We start from the raw sequence: 13,100 nt of genomic DNA, 5'->3' as shown, positions 1-13,100 counted from the left end.
ACATAAAAGGTTTAAATACTGGTTATCCTTTTACACTAAAATATTACTAAAGAGATACAAAAAAAGTAAAATGCATATGTTCTTTTTCTTTAAGGAGATTAAATATTACTCAAGAAAGAAAAAAAAAACTAAAACAGCCAAATGCGGCTATACATACGAACTTAAAAGGTTTAAATAAAACAGAAATATACACTTTTATTTTTACTTCCTTAACTTGTGGAGGGTGTATCCTGTAGCAAAGCCCTAACTTTTTTCGTGAAAGCCCGTTTCAGTCAATAAGTCTTTAAAACAGGTGTAAAGATATTGACAATAAGCTACGCAAACCCACCAAGACATGGAATCGTTTAAATCAAGTATCATTACATCTTCCTTTCTTAAAGAGAAGTAAGGCAGTACTTATAAGCTTACATATTTATATATAGACATACATACATATATATATATATATATATATATATCTATATCTATATATATCTATATCTATATATGTATATCTATATCTCTATATATCTATATCTCTCTCTCTCTCTCTCTCTCTCTCTCTCTCTATATATATATATATATATATATATATATATATATATAAATCCCCACGAAGTACTGCTTTTAAATTTTTATTAAGAAGAAAAGCTTTTTAAATTGAGGGAAAATATCCCAATAACAATTTGTTTAGGATCTGTTTTTTTGTGAAGCAGCCTTAACACAGCTTTTCTGCTGTTTTATAAACGAACGCCATATAAGGACTTCCTTTTTCGTTGCTTCGCCAAGGAAGGAGCCTTTTTATTAAATCCAAGGGTTCTTCGCTTTTTTTTTTGTTTGTTTATTACGATTGTTATAGTTCTGTTTGTATACCACGTTGTCAGTTCAGCACTCCGGTTGTAATATGACCAAGCCGTGCAAGCTTACTGTTAAGAATGCAACATATAGTTGTACAGGAGAAAAGCAATCTTGCCTCAAATCAATGGCAACCTTTTGTAGGTCTATGAACTTAATTTAAACTTTAGGTTTACACGGTGCTTTCTTTCTGAAGTACCTGCACTCATGAATATGTCTGTATACATCAGTCGCTCAAATCCCCGCGCTTCGCACTGGCGAAGTACTGCTTTTAAATTTTTATTAAGAAGAAAAGAAAACCTTTTAAAATTGACGGAAAATATACCAATAACAGTTTGTTAAGGATCTGTTTTTTTGTGAAGTTGCCTTCACTCGAGTGATCACTTCGAGCTGACTTGCTGGCTAACCATAAGCGTTACCTGATAGGTAACCACCCATACAATCAGATTGTGAATCAGACTACGAATGCCGTGAATGTAATTACCCCGATCTACATGCTGTCAAATAAACGAACCACACGCCGTGGCACAATTTTAGGGGCTTCGCCTCTAGCGCTGACGTCCGAGGTTCGATTCCCGTAAGGGAGTGAAGTGAGTGGGTGGTTACCTACCAGGTAACCCTTATGGTTGGCCAGCAAGTCAGGTAACATCAGCCACGGTGCCTTCAGTTGTGAGAAGCAAATCATAGAATGGATGAAAATAGTTTACTGTCAAATAATGCAGAGTAACGCGACACGTCTTTCCCCCTTATTCTTGGCTCATCAGGCGTACACACTCACTGCACTCGCTTACGGTAATCGAACCTTGGACGTCAGCGCTAGAGGGGCTTCGCAGCGGTGAAGTATTGCTTTTAAATTTTAATTAAGAAGAAAAGAAAACCTTTTTAAATTAAGTCTTAAAAAGAGGTGTAAAGATATTGACAATAAGCTACGCAAACCCATCAAGACATGCAATCGTTTAAATCAAGGCGCGAGTCGAAAAACACCATCCCATAATATTAGTTAACGATTAACACATTTCTATATGTATTGTAAGCATACAATACAACTGATAATATGTTGCGTTTATTTATCTGGTGTACCGACATTTTTGTGCGTTTAATGGCTGAAATCTAACGTGGTTTGTGCCCTTCAGAATGAAAAGAGTTTGCATTTACCTTTTTAATAAAAGGCGAGCTTTTAAGCCTGAGAAATCACCCCGTAAATGCACATGTTTAATTGCACATGTGTTAATATGTATGCTTACACGGTATTAAAAGACACTCAACAATTACACAGTATTAAAAGACACTCAACAATTAACGTCATTTACCTTCATTCCCGCGTTTGACTTGTGCTGTAAATCTCTTCCTCGTTTTCAGTTCACGTGATTACGTAGGAGGCGTAATACGTGATGACTCGATACGTGACTCCGTCTCCTCCATTAGAGTATATGGACAAAAAACAGGCTCCAGTTATGACCATTACGCGTAGAATTTTGAAATGAAACCTGCCTAACTTTTGTAAGTAAGCTGTAAGGAATGAGCCTGCCAAATTTCAGCCTTCTACCTACACGGGAAGTTGGAGAATTAGTGATGAGTGAGTCAGTCAGTCAGTCAGTGAGGGCTTTGCCTTTTATTAGTATAGATATATATATATATATATATATATATATATATATATATATATATATATATATATATTGTGAAGGACAGCCGGGTCCCATGCCCGGCAGGGACGCCCCTACTGCATCTGTTCTGGGGGAGCTACCATGGACAGCTCAATACCTCCCCCGGGACGCTTGGTGGCAGCCTCCCTGGCAGACGATGATTCCCCAACCTGGCGCATGGCTCCATGGGAGATGGAGTCCTCCACAGCCTGGTTGGGGGCTTGGATGGCCGCCAGGGGGAGCTGCATGGAGTCTACAGCCCGGCTGGTCAAATCTTCAGCCCCACCCTGAAATGCAATTAGGGCCAGGTGATCAAGCACCTGGAATGCTTCCGGATGGGGTATAAAAAAGGCCAGCCACCACCACTCGAGACAGCCAGAGTCGGGAGGAGGAGGACTAAGCCTGAGGAGGAGTGGTGGTGATAGAAGGACTGTTGTGGTATTTGTGAGTGTTTTTGGGACTGTGTTGGGCCTGTGGGACACGGGGAAGGCGTGCCCCACGGCTGAAGAAAAATAAAAAAGTATTTTATTTAAGTACGTGCCTCTGCATCAGTCTGTGCCGGGCCAAGCGCTATATAGCGTCTTTCCCATTACATATATATATATATATATATATATATATATATATATATATATACACAGTATACACACACATATATACACACACATTTGTATTTTTTGAAATACAAACAACAGTTTATTTTCTATAATGTTTACATCGTTTTAAAGGTTAAAGACTTATTTATTTTTCTACATAATTGCCATTTCGGTCGATGCATTTTTGTAGACGCTGTGGTAGTTTTAGAATGTTCATGTTATACCAGCTCGCTTCAGGAAGCATTGAACCTCATCTTTCACCTCTTTGTCGGATCAGAATTGCCTTCCGGACAAATGTTCTTTAACTTAGGGAACAGGTGGTAGTCACTGGGTGCCAAGTCCGGACTATTGGGTGGGTGGGTGATGAAGTTCCAACCACCGATCTTTACGCATGTTTTCCTCAACCTTCGCAACTGTCTCGTCGGAAATTGACGGTCTCCTGCGTGACCTTCGCACTTGGCGGTAGCGTTCAACGGGAGCTCCATTTTCAAGGACTGCCAAGCCAAGATTGAGCATCCCAGCGAAGCCGCACATGCTTGTTTGGGAGTGGAGGAAGCACCAATCACAACAATGTGGCCAACAGCCGTACGAACAGTTTCTCTATGTCCCCACCACTTTGGAGACCTTATTTTTTGGATTGCCCTCCTATTATGAGGGGCCGTTCATGAAAAAAAGATTGGTTCAGATATATATATCGGTTCGGATACATTGGTTTGAATATATAAATTGGTTTTAATACATCCGTTTATATATATATATATATATATCGGTTCAGATATATACATTGGTTGAGATACATTGGTTGAGATATATACATCGGTTTGAATACATCCATTCAGATATATACATTGGTTTAGGTACATTGGTTGAGATATATATAAATTGGTTTGCATAGATCCATTCTGATATATATACATTGGTTGAGATACATCCGTTCAGATATATACATTGGTTTGAATACATCCGTTCAAATATATACATTGGCTGAGATACTGTATATATATTGGTTGATATACATTGGTTTAGATATATATATATATTGGTTTAAATAGATTTTATATATCTAAACCATCAGTTCAGATACATCTGTTCAGATAAATATATTGGTTCAGACAGATCCGCTCAGATATATACATCGGTTGGGATTTACGGGCAGGCACAACGAGGCCACCCAAGTTTAGCATCTCCCTTTCGCTTCATCATTGCTTCAACACTGTTGTCATTATTGTGCATATTTTATACAAGTAGCATATGACTGTCTGTCGCATTTTGTTTTGTAAGCCGTCTTGGTTAGGGGTCCTCGAATTCAAAGCACTTTTTCCCTTACATTATTTAAAACAATACCGGCTTCCTCGCTGCGCTCCGTCTGCCCCGGATCAATGCACTGGGCCTCACTCGCTACCTCTTGTCCCTCCCATGACAGATTCTTCTCAAAAGCTGAGTTACCAGGAAGCACTGATAGCAACTGCAGTACCTCCCATTTTTTCACCTCAACAGACGCTGGTTTATCATTGACCGTATGCCGCCCGGTGATTTCTGTTATTCCGTATTGGCAGCATTTCATTAAAGGGCGATCTGTTTCATCAAGGACATTAGTCCTGTTTGCTGAAAGGATGTTATGGAGGAAAACACTGGAATAGCGCTGTTTCTTCTGAATGTTTATCAGTGTTCAGGGATCAGAATGATCAGAATATCCCTGCTTCACAAATAGCGAGTGTTTAACTGTTTTTATAGTAAAACTGACAAAACGACACACATGCACACATACACACACACGCACGCACACACACACACACACACAAATCGTGGGTCGCACACACTACTGATTAAGTGTATGTGTCAGGGGCGATCATCAAGAGACGCTGGTTTATCATGACCGAAAGCCGCACTGTGATTTCTGTTATTCTGTATTGACAGCATTTCATTAAAGGGCGATCTGTTTCAGCAAGGACATTAGTCCTGTTTGCTGAAAGGATGTTATGGAGGATAACACTGGAATAGCGCTGTTTCTTCTGAATGTTTATCAGTGATCAGGGATCAGAATATTCCTGCTTCACAAATAACGAGTGTTTAACTGTTTTTATAGTAAAACTGACAAAACCACACACATGCACACGCAGATAGACACACACGCACGCACACTCAAACTCACAAATTGTGGGTCACACACACTACTGATTAAGTGTATCTGTCAAAGGCGATCATGTTTTTCACCCCATAAAATGTTAGTTCATGAAAGATAGAAAGCAGCGCGGTGATTTCTATTATTCCTTATTGGCAGCATTTCATTTAAAGATGATTCACATCAAGAAGGCGAAGGAGTCTCTTATTTTGGCAGGACGATCTTTTTTTTTTAGACGTAAGCACTATAAATCCGTTCAGATAGGCCAGTTTACATATTCTCTTCTTGTATCAGCGCGTGCATGTGCGAGTGCTTACGCCTATATATAAAAAAAAAAAAAACGTATTCATTGCATTCATAGTCTGAGTCCTGACCTGAATTGTGTGGGTGGTTACTTACCAGGTTAACACCTGTGATTGGTCTGCCATTCAGCAAACATCCGCCACGGTGCCCTCTTCAGTTGCGAGAAGCAGATATATATATATATATATATATACACACACACACACACACACACACACAACTGCTAAAATATTGGCCATTGTTTGGAAAACATAAGTAATCATGCAGAAGGCTTTCCTTTAAGTTAGGGAGTGTGCTCAGGTGAAGCAATTTATTATCACATAATTGTATGTACCCTTTATCATAACGTTAACTGAAATCACTGAAATTAGCCTGATCAAAAGTTTACATATCCGTGAATGTTGGGGCTTATAATATACACATAAGTTGACACACACGGGTTCATATTAAGGGTAGTTAAGGGAGAGTGTCCACACCTGTAACCTCTTTCATTGTAATCAGTGTGTTTATAAATAGCAAGTTAAATTCATGCAGAGCTACACTTATTGCTTGATACCGATCAAAGGGAAAGGAAAAACAACTTTCAAAAGGACCTGTGAGAAAAGGTTGTTGAATTGTATAACTCAGGAAAAGGATATAAAAAGCATATCCAAAGATCTGAAAATGACTGTCAATAGTGTTCAAACACTGATAAAAAGGAGAAAGTTAGGGGTTCTGTTGTTAAAAAGCCACAATCAGGTAGGCCAGCTAAGATTTCAGCCACAACTGCCAGGATCATTTGATGAGATGCCTAAAAAATCCCTCAAGCCACTTCAGCTGAAATATAGGCTTCTCTGCAAACAGGTGATGTTGCTGTTTCAAGATGCACAATAAGGAGACATTTGAACAAAAATGGGTTGCAAGGTCGAGTTGCAAGAAAAAACAGCCTGCTTACAATACACCAAACAGCATCTAGACAAGCCTCAGAACTTCGGCAACATAGTCCTTTGGAGTGATTAGACCAAAATTGAACTTTATAGTCACAACCATAAACACTATGTCTGGAGAAGATACAAGGCCCATGACAAAAAGTACACAATCTTTACTGTGAAACATGGAGGTGGATCTCTGCTTTTCTCAGGGTGTGTGAGGTTAACTTAGTGAACATTGATGGCAAGATGAACGCAGTATGTTACCAGAAAATATTGGAGGACAACTTTCATTCTGCACATGAGAGGCACATGGATTTTCCAACATGACAATGAACCAATACACAAGGCCAAGTTGACCTTTCAGTGGCTACAGCAGAAAAAAAGTGATGGTGCTGGAGTGGCCATCACAATCTCCTGAGCTCAACTAAGTCATTTTGGGGAGATCTCAAATGTGCAGTTCATACAAGACAACCTAAAAATTTATGGGACCTGGAGGCTTTTTGCCAAGAGGAATGGGCAGTTCTACCACCTGAGAAAATCAAGAGCGTCATCCACAATTATCACAAAAGACTACATGCAATCATTGATGCTAAAGGTGGCAATAGACAGTATTAAGAATTAAGGGTATGCAAACGTTTGAACAGGTACCATCTCATTATTAACCTTATTACTGTTATGTTTAATAGTTGTGCTCTTCTGTGATGTCTTATAGTTTAATGTGGATCCCATTAAAAGTAATTGAAAAGTAAATCCAATGTGTTTTGCCTGATCAGTCATCTTTTCTTATGGTATGGTACACATTTTACAAATTCCGCCATGGGGTGTGTGTGTGAGAGAAGTTAAAAATACCATAAAAAACATAATTGACCTTGCACATACAGTGCCTCAGCAAGCTGGTCATTTTATCCTGACAGGGTTAGTAGCTACCCTCAGGCAGAACTGACATTTTGGTGGCAACTGCAAAGGCTTGACTGCCAAGCACAAAAGCAGTTGGCAGCAGATTAGAAGCAAAACAATCCAAAGCATCATCTCAATCAAAACATTTGATGGCTGGTCTATAGGGATGGATAAAAGACAAGCAAGATTATACAACTGGCTCATTACACAATACTTACAGGAAAGCATTTATGTAGTTTTTCTACCCTAATGATAAAAGAGAACTCACTAAAGTTTAAATGGTAATGTATAAGAGTCATTCTGGAAATAAAACCACAGCACCTGATCCAATCATAAGAAATAGGAAAATAAGGAACGTATAGAGGGGAAATCTGCATTACCCAAAAAGGATTTTGGGATGTAAAGGATCACCTAGAAAGAGCGGAATCAATGCTGCACTATTATATTTACATTTGAAGATCCATAATTCACATTTTCTTGCATCTCCTAGTTTTACATGGGAATGCACACAAATTCCCAACAGCTAGAGGCAGAATGACTAGCTGTCTTTCGTATGTTAATAACTCCTTTGATTCTGTCCACCCTGCTGTTTGTCAGGATACCAGCTTTAACTGAGTCACTGCCAGCCAGCATAATTGAAGCGATCATGGAAAAATGTATGAAAACACTAGGTTCTCGACACTTAAAAAATGTAAGTTTGATTATCTTAAATGCAAAATAAATTAAAACAACTTTGTTATGAGTTTTTCCTATGACTCTCTTCCAAATTCAATGGAATGTGGAGATGCACATAATTAGATGTGAATATATAGTTTTTGTCACCTTTGTGCTTGTAAATATGTATGTGTACTTCCACATATCTAGTATATAATACAATGTTAATTTACTTTAATAGCATCTTTAAATAACGAAAGTTAAACCAATGTGTTGTATAGTATAACACAACAGCTTAAAAATACGTATGGTACGCACACAACACATAAAAAGATAACCCTCAATTAAAAAGCTTAATAGGTGCAAAGGAGGTAAAGGGATATCATAATAATTAAAACAAAATTGGCCAAAACCTGATACAGAACACTTGTAGGTTTAATGAGTCCTGAGTGAATAACAATAATAACAATAATCCTTCAGCAAACTCACCTGCACACACCTTTTACTTCATCCAGTTAATCAAGATCAATTTTATTTTTGACAAAGCCACAAAACAGACAAGACGGAGACAATCCAAGGACCTCAATGAAGAATTCAATAAATAAATAAATATTTAGAAGCATTTGATAAATAATTTTCATAAGCTTATACCAGAAATTTCAGGCACCCTGTGCATATACAGGTGGCAGATGTTTGTCAGCTTCAGCACAAGATGTGCTATACTACCTACTGCTGATGAAAAAATAAATGACTATAATACCTTTGGTTCTGTCACAAGCATCCATTCCAGAAAAGTTTAATATTAAAAAAAAATCTAAAGGGAGGAGTCATCTTCAATTTTTAGGAACAAAAAATGTTTATTTACAAACCAAGATTATAATGTACATTAGGGCTGCAACTAATGATTTTTTTTTTTCAATAAGTCAATTAGTCACAATTTCTCATGTCTGTCCACCTGTGAATGTCACCCTGATGTCTCTGCATTAACACGATTAAAATGAATAATAATCAAATTAAAATAACAACCAGTGAAACATATGAATTTGAAAATAATCAGATGTTTTTATATTAGTGTAACCATCACAATAAAAAAGAAATACATTAAACAATACAAACTAAAGTGCACATAGTCTTTAAACAAGAAACGAGCATTTAACTTAACCACAAAATACATCATTAAAACAGAAGCATTTTTCATATTTTAGTAATACTAGGGGGCTTCGCTCGCCAACCCCCGTGTTTGGTTTCCGGATACACACTTTTAAGATTTTTTTTTCTTTGAATTGTTGCTATTTCATTAGTTTCACTTTTATTTCAGAACTTCTGTAAAAACAATATTTGTAATCTTGTGAGTCCCAATATGCTGAATTTTTTTAATGAGGTCAGGATAGGTTTCTCTGTTTGGAATTTCAGCACAGACAAAATGATCTACATCATCAGCAGTTAATTATTTTTTTTTTTACAAAGTAAAAAAGTAAGTAGAGTTCTGCATTGGACTCCTGTCTGTAAAGTTGTGCTATTTTCCTCTCACAGTTCCAAAAGTACATGGGGTACCCCAGCTTTTGTCTAGGATTTTTGTACAAGGGCTAGACAGAACGTTTTTGACTCCTGGGGTAAATTTAGGTTTTTAAATAAGCAGACAGATAAATATATATACACTAACAAAGTAACCAATAAACGCATGTGCGGTAAACTCCGTTTTTGAAATTCTCAGGATTCTTTATTTGTCACATGCATAGTTATACAGGACAACACGCAGTGAAATGCATCCTGATCCGTTTATCCAAAACTGTGCAAAGTTAGAAGAATATCAGTTAGATTAACAAAAAGTCATAGATTGAAAGATAACAGTATAGTAGAACATAATAAATAAGTAAAATTATGTGAATAAAGTAGAATTAAGTGTTAAGGTGCAATAGTGTAGTAATTATTGTGCAAAACCAAAGTTAGACTGGTGCATAGTTAAATGAGGCAGTTTGTTTGTCTGCGCTACTGCGATCTTTACTTTCTTTTTTTATATTTCCTAATTTTCATACTTTCATATCCTTTAACTTTCTCCACATGTGTATAGCGCCAACTTTTTTTTTTTTTTTTTTTTGAGCCTTTCTAATTTCACTGTCTCTAACCTGTTCGGCATGTGTTTAGCGCCAACGTTAATAAACGTCTTTATGAAGTTCTACTTTCTTTTACTTATTGTCTTTTAATTCTGAGCCGGATTGGACGTGCTTTTTTTTCAATTCCACTTGTTCCCGTCTGATAATTACTTTCCTTATTTTCTGAATTTGCACCTCGATTATTCTTTTTTGCTCTTTTTTCTGTCCAACGCATTTGAGTCTCTTTTCTCCGCGCTGCTTTCTTCTTCGCTTATATGTTGACATTTAATTTATAACGTACTGTCCTTATGCGCTTTATATGCGCTGAGAGCCCTGGATCTGTGTGTGCTCAGATTCTTCACAAGACTGAATGTTTTGCTGCCTATTGTCCTATTTGATAGATTATAAGTAGGGCGTGTCTTTGGTCTCGCGGGTCTTTAAAATGTCTCCTGAGAAGATCACGTATCGTAGACTATTTGCTATTTGCTTTCCAGGACAGGATTTCTTTTTATAATAGATAGAAATGACAAAATGAAGACATAAACTATATAATGTGCGAAGCATTAAGTGCAAAGATCAAATAAATACTTTCACAAAAGATTCAAGGATGATACAATAGCTTCCGTGGCGCAGCAGTTGGAATTGCTGACTTATAATCAAGAGTCCACCGGTACGATCCTGACTGCCTCGTATATTTACCGTTCTGAGTAGTGAGTTGCTCTTATTGTTAATATTATACAACACATACATTTGATTTGCATCTGTAACAGCCACTGTAAATGTATAGTACAGTACACCCCCAAAATTCGCGGGGGTTACATTCCTAGAGCACCCACAAATTGTGAAAAACCACAAATTTTTGATATGGTTAAAAAAAATGCCTATTTTTATAGTTTAAACCCTAAATATTTCCCCAAAACACTTTAATTTAATTTCAAACTCAGCTTAATACATTGCCTAAAAAAAGAATGTAAAGGTAAATCTGTATACTGTACTGCTATGTATCCCGCAGTGCTAGAATGTAAAATACCAATGTCACTGCTATATATACTGTAATTCATGCAAGTGCGTTTTCATTGCCAGAAGCCTTAGAAGGTGCAGGGCGTTTTGACAGCATCTTGGAGCATTAAGCCTTAAACTGCCACATACTTTACTTAACACTAGAATTACCAGAGCCTACGAAAAAACTCGTAGATCCAGCCCACCTTAAATCCGTTTACACCTCTCCGTCAGCGTCTTTTGTCCTCTAAATGTGCCGATAAAGACAAGCAGCAAGCAGCCTACTATTCCATCCCCCCACGGACGCTGAACGTGCACAAAGTTCTCCCAGCTTTTGCCTTGATTAATTATCTGGGAGTGAAGTGCTGGAGTTTTAGAGTGGAAATAATAGATCGTTATTTGGAACACATGCATTTCATGTGTGTTCCGTTTGTACAATGCCGTATTTACTTGTGTACCATGCACACATTTTTTCCCGAAAATTAGCATTAGAAAAATCAGGTGCGCGTCATACATGAGGAAATTTTTTTCTGTAATGTTTACTTCTTCTGCTTGGGCTCTCTCTCTCTCTCTCTCTTGCTCGTTCGCTCACACTCTCTCTTTCTCGCGCTCGCTCGTGCGCGCTCTCACTCTCTCGTGTGCGCTCTCTGTCTCTCTTGCTCGTTCGCTCACGCGCGCTCTCTGTCTCTCTCGCTCATTCGCTCTTTCGTCATGCAACAAAAACAAAAGGGTATTTCGCGGAAAACGTGCCCTAAACTCTTCCTATACAATCACAACGCACATCGTACACGGGGAAATTTTTTTTCGTGACTTTCCTTGTAAGACTTAGCTAGCAAGTTAAACAAAAAAGCGGAGTCATTTACATTATATTCCTTGGCACTGGACGAAAGTAATGACATAAAGGATTAATGACAATTTTGAGATAACGGAGGAGTTTTTGGCCATGGAATCCCTAAAGGGGAAAACACGGGGAAAGGACTTGTATGACAGCGTGTCGGGGGTCATAAATAGGCACAAGCTACCTTGGAGTACGCTTGCCAATGTTACCATAGATGGATCGCCAAATCTGACTGGAAAAAACGTTGGGTTGCTCAAAAGAATCCAGGAAAGGGTGAAGGAGGACAACCCTGAGCAGGAGGTAATTTTCTTACACTGCCTAATCCACCAGGAAGCACTGTGTAAATCCGTATTGCAGCTTGAATACGTAGTGAAGCTAGTTGTAAAACTCGTTAACTTTATTCGAGTGAGGGGAATTCAGCATCGTCAGTTTATTAAGTTTCTTGAAGAAACTGATGCTGATCACCAGGACTTGCTTTACCACTCCAATGTCTGCTGATTAAGTTTGGGGAAAGTATGTCGACAAGTGTGGGAGCTCAAACAGGAGATTATCTCATTTTTGGAGCTACTTGAGAAAGCTGACGATTTTCCTGAGCTGAGTGACACAGATTGGCTTTGTGATTTAGCTTTTGCTGTGGACATACTGACACACATGAATGAGCTGAACGTGAAGCTACAAGGGAAATACCAGTTTGTGCATGAAATGTACACAAACATTAAGAGCCTTCAAAACCAAGCTAGCTTTATTCTCAAAGCAAATGTCAAACAACTCATTCGTTCATTTCCCCACACTGGCTGCGTTGAAAGAGGCCCCTCGACTTGTGAAAAAATACAGGAAATCACTGGATGACCTGCATGGAGAATTCTGCCGTCGGTTCTCTGATTTTGGAAAAATTTACAAGTCACTTCAGCTGGTGTCATGTCCCGTTACACAGGACCCTGAAACGGAGCCACAGGAGTTATAGTTGGAACTGATTGATCTCCAATGTGACATCGTCTTAAAGAAGTTCAACTCTCTTAAACTGGATGAGTTTTATGCTTCATTAAGCGCAGCCAAATTTCCAAACATCCAGAAGATGGCACAGAGGATGCTGGTGTTGTTTGGCTCTACGTATGTGTGTGAACAGACTTTTAGTGTGATGAACACCAACAAAGCACCCAACAGATCCCAGATGAGCGATGAACACCTCAGATCTGTTCTGAGAATT

At 38.2% G+C, this 13,100-nt stretch overlaps 1 protein-coding gene across 1 annotated transcript in view; it reads right to left on the bottom strand.

Annotated features, from left to right (window-relative positions):
- LOC114650158 (protein diaphanous homolog 3-like) overlaps positions 1-13,100 on the bottom strand; it is a 1,033,571-nt gene that overhangs the window by 524,010 nt on the left and 496,461 nt on the right. The gene's annotated exons all lie outside the window — the stretch shown is intronic.

This window comes from Erpetoichthys calabaricus, chromosome 4 (assembly GCF_900747795.2).
Source record: "Erpetoichthys calabaricus chromosome 4, fErpCal1.3, whole genome shotgun sequence".
In the NCBI taxonomy this organism is placed as follows: Eukaryota; Metazoa; Chordata; class Cladistia; order Polypteriformes; family Polypteridae; genus Erpetoichthys; species Erpetoichthys calabaricus.
This window is presented reverse-complemented; position numbering and strand designations above follow the sequence as displayed.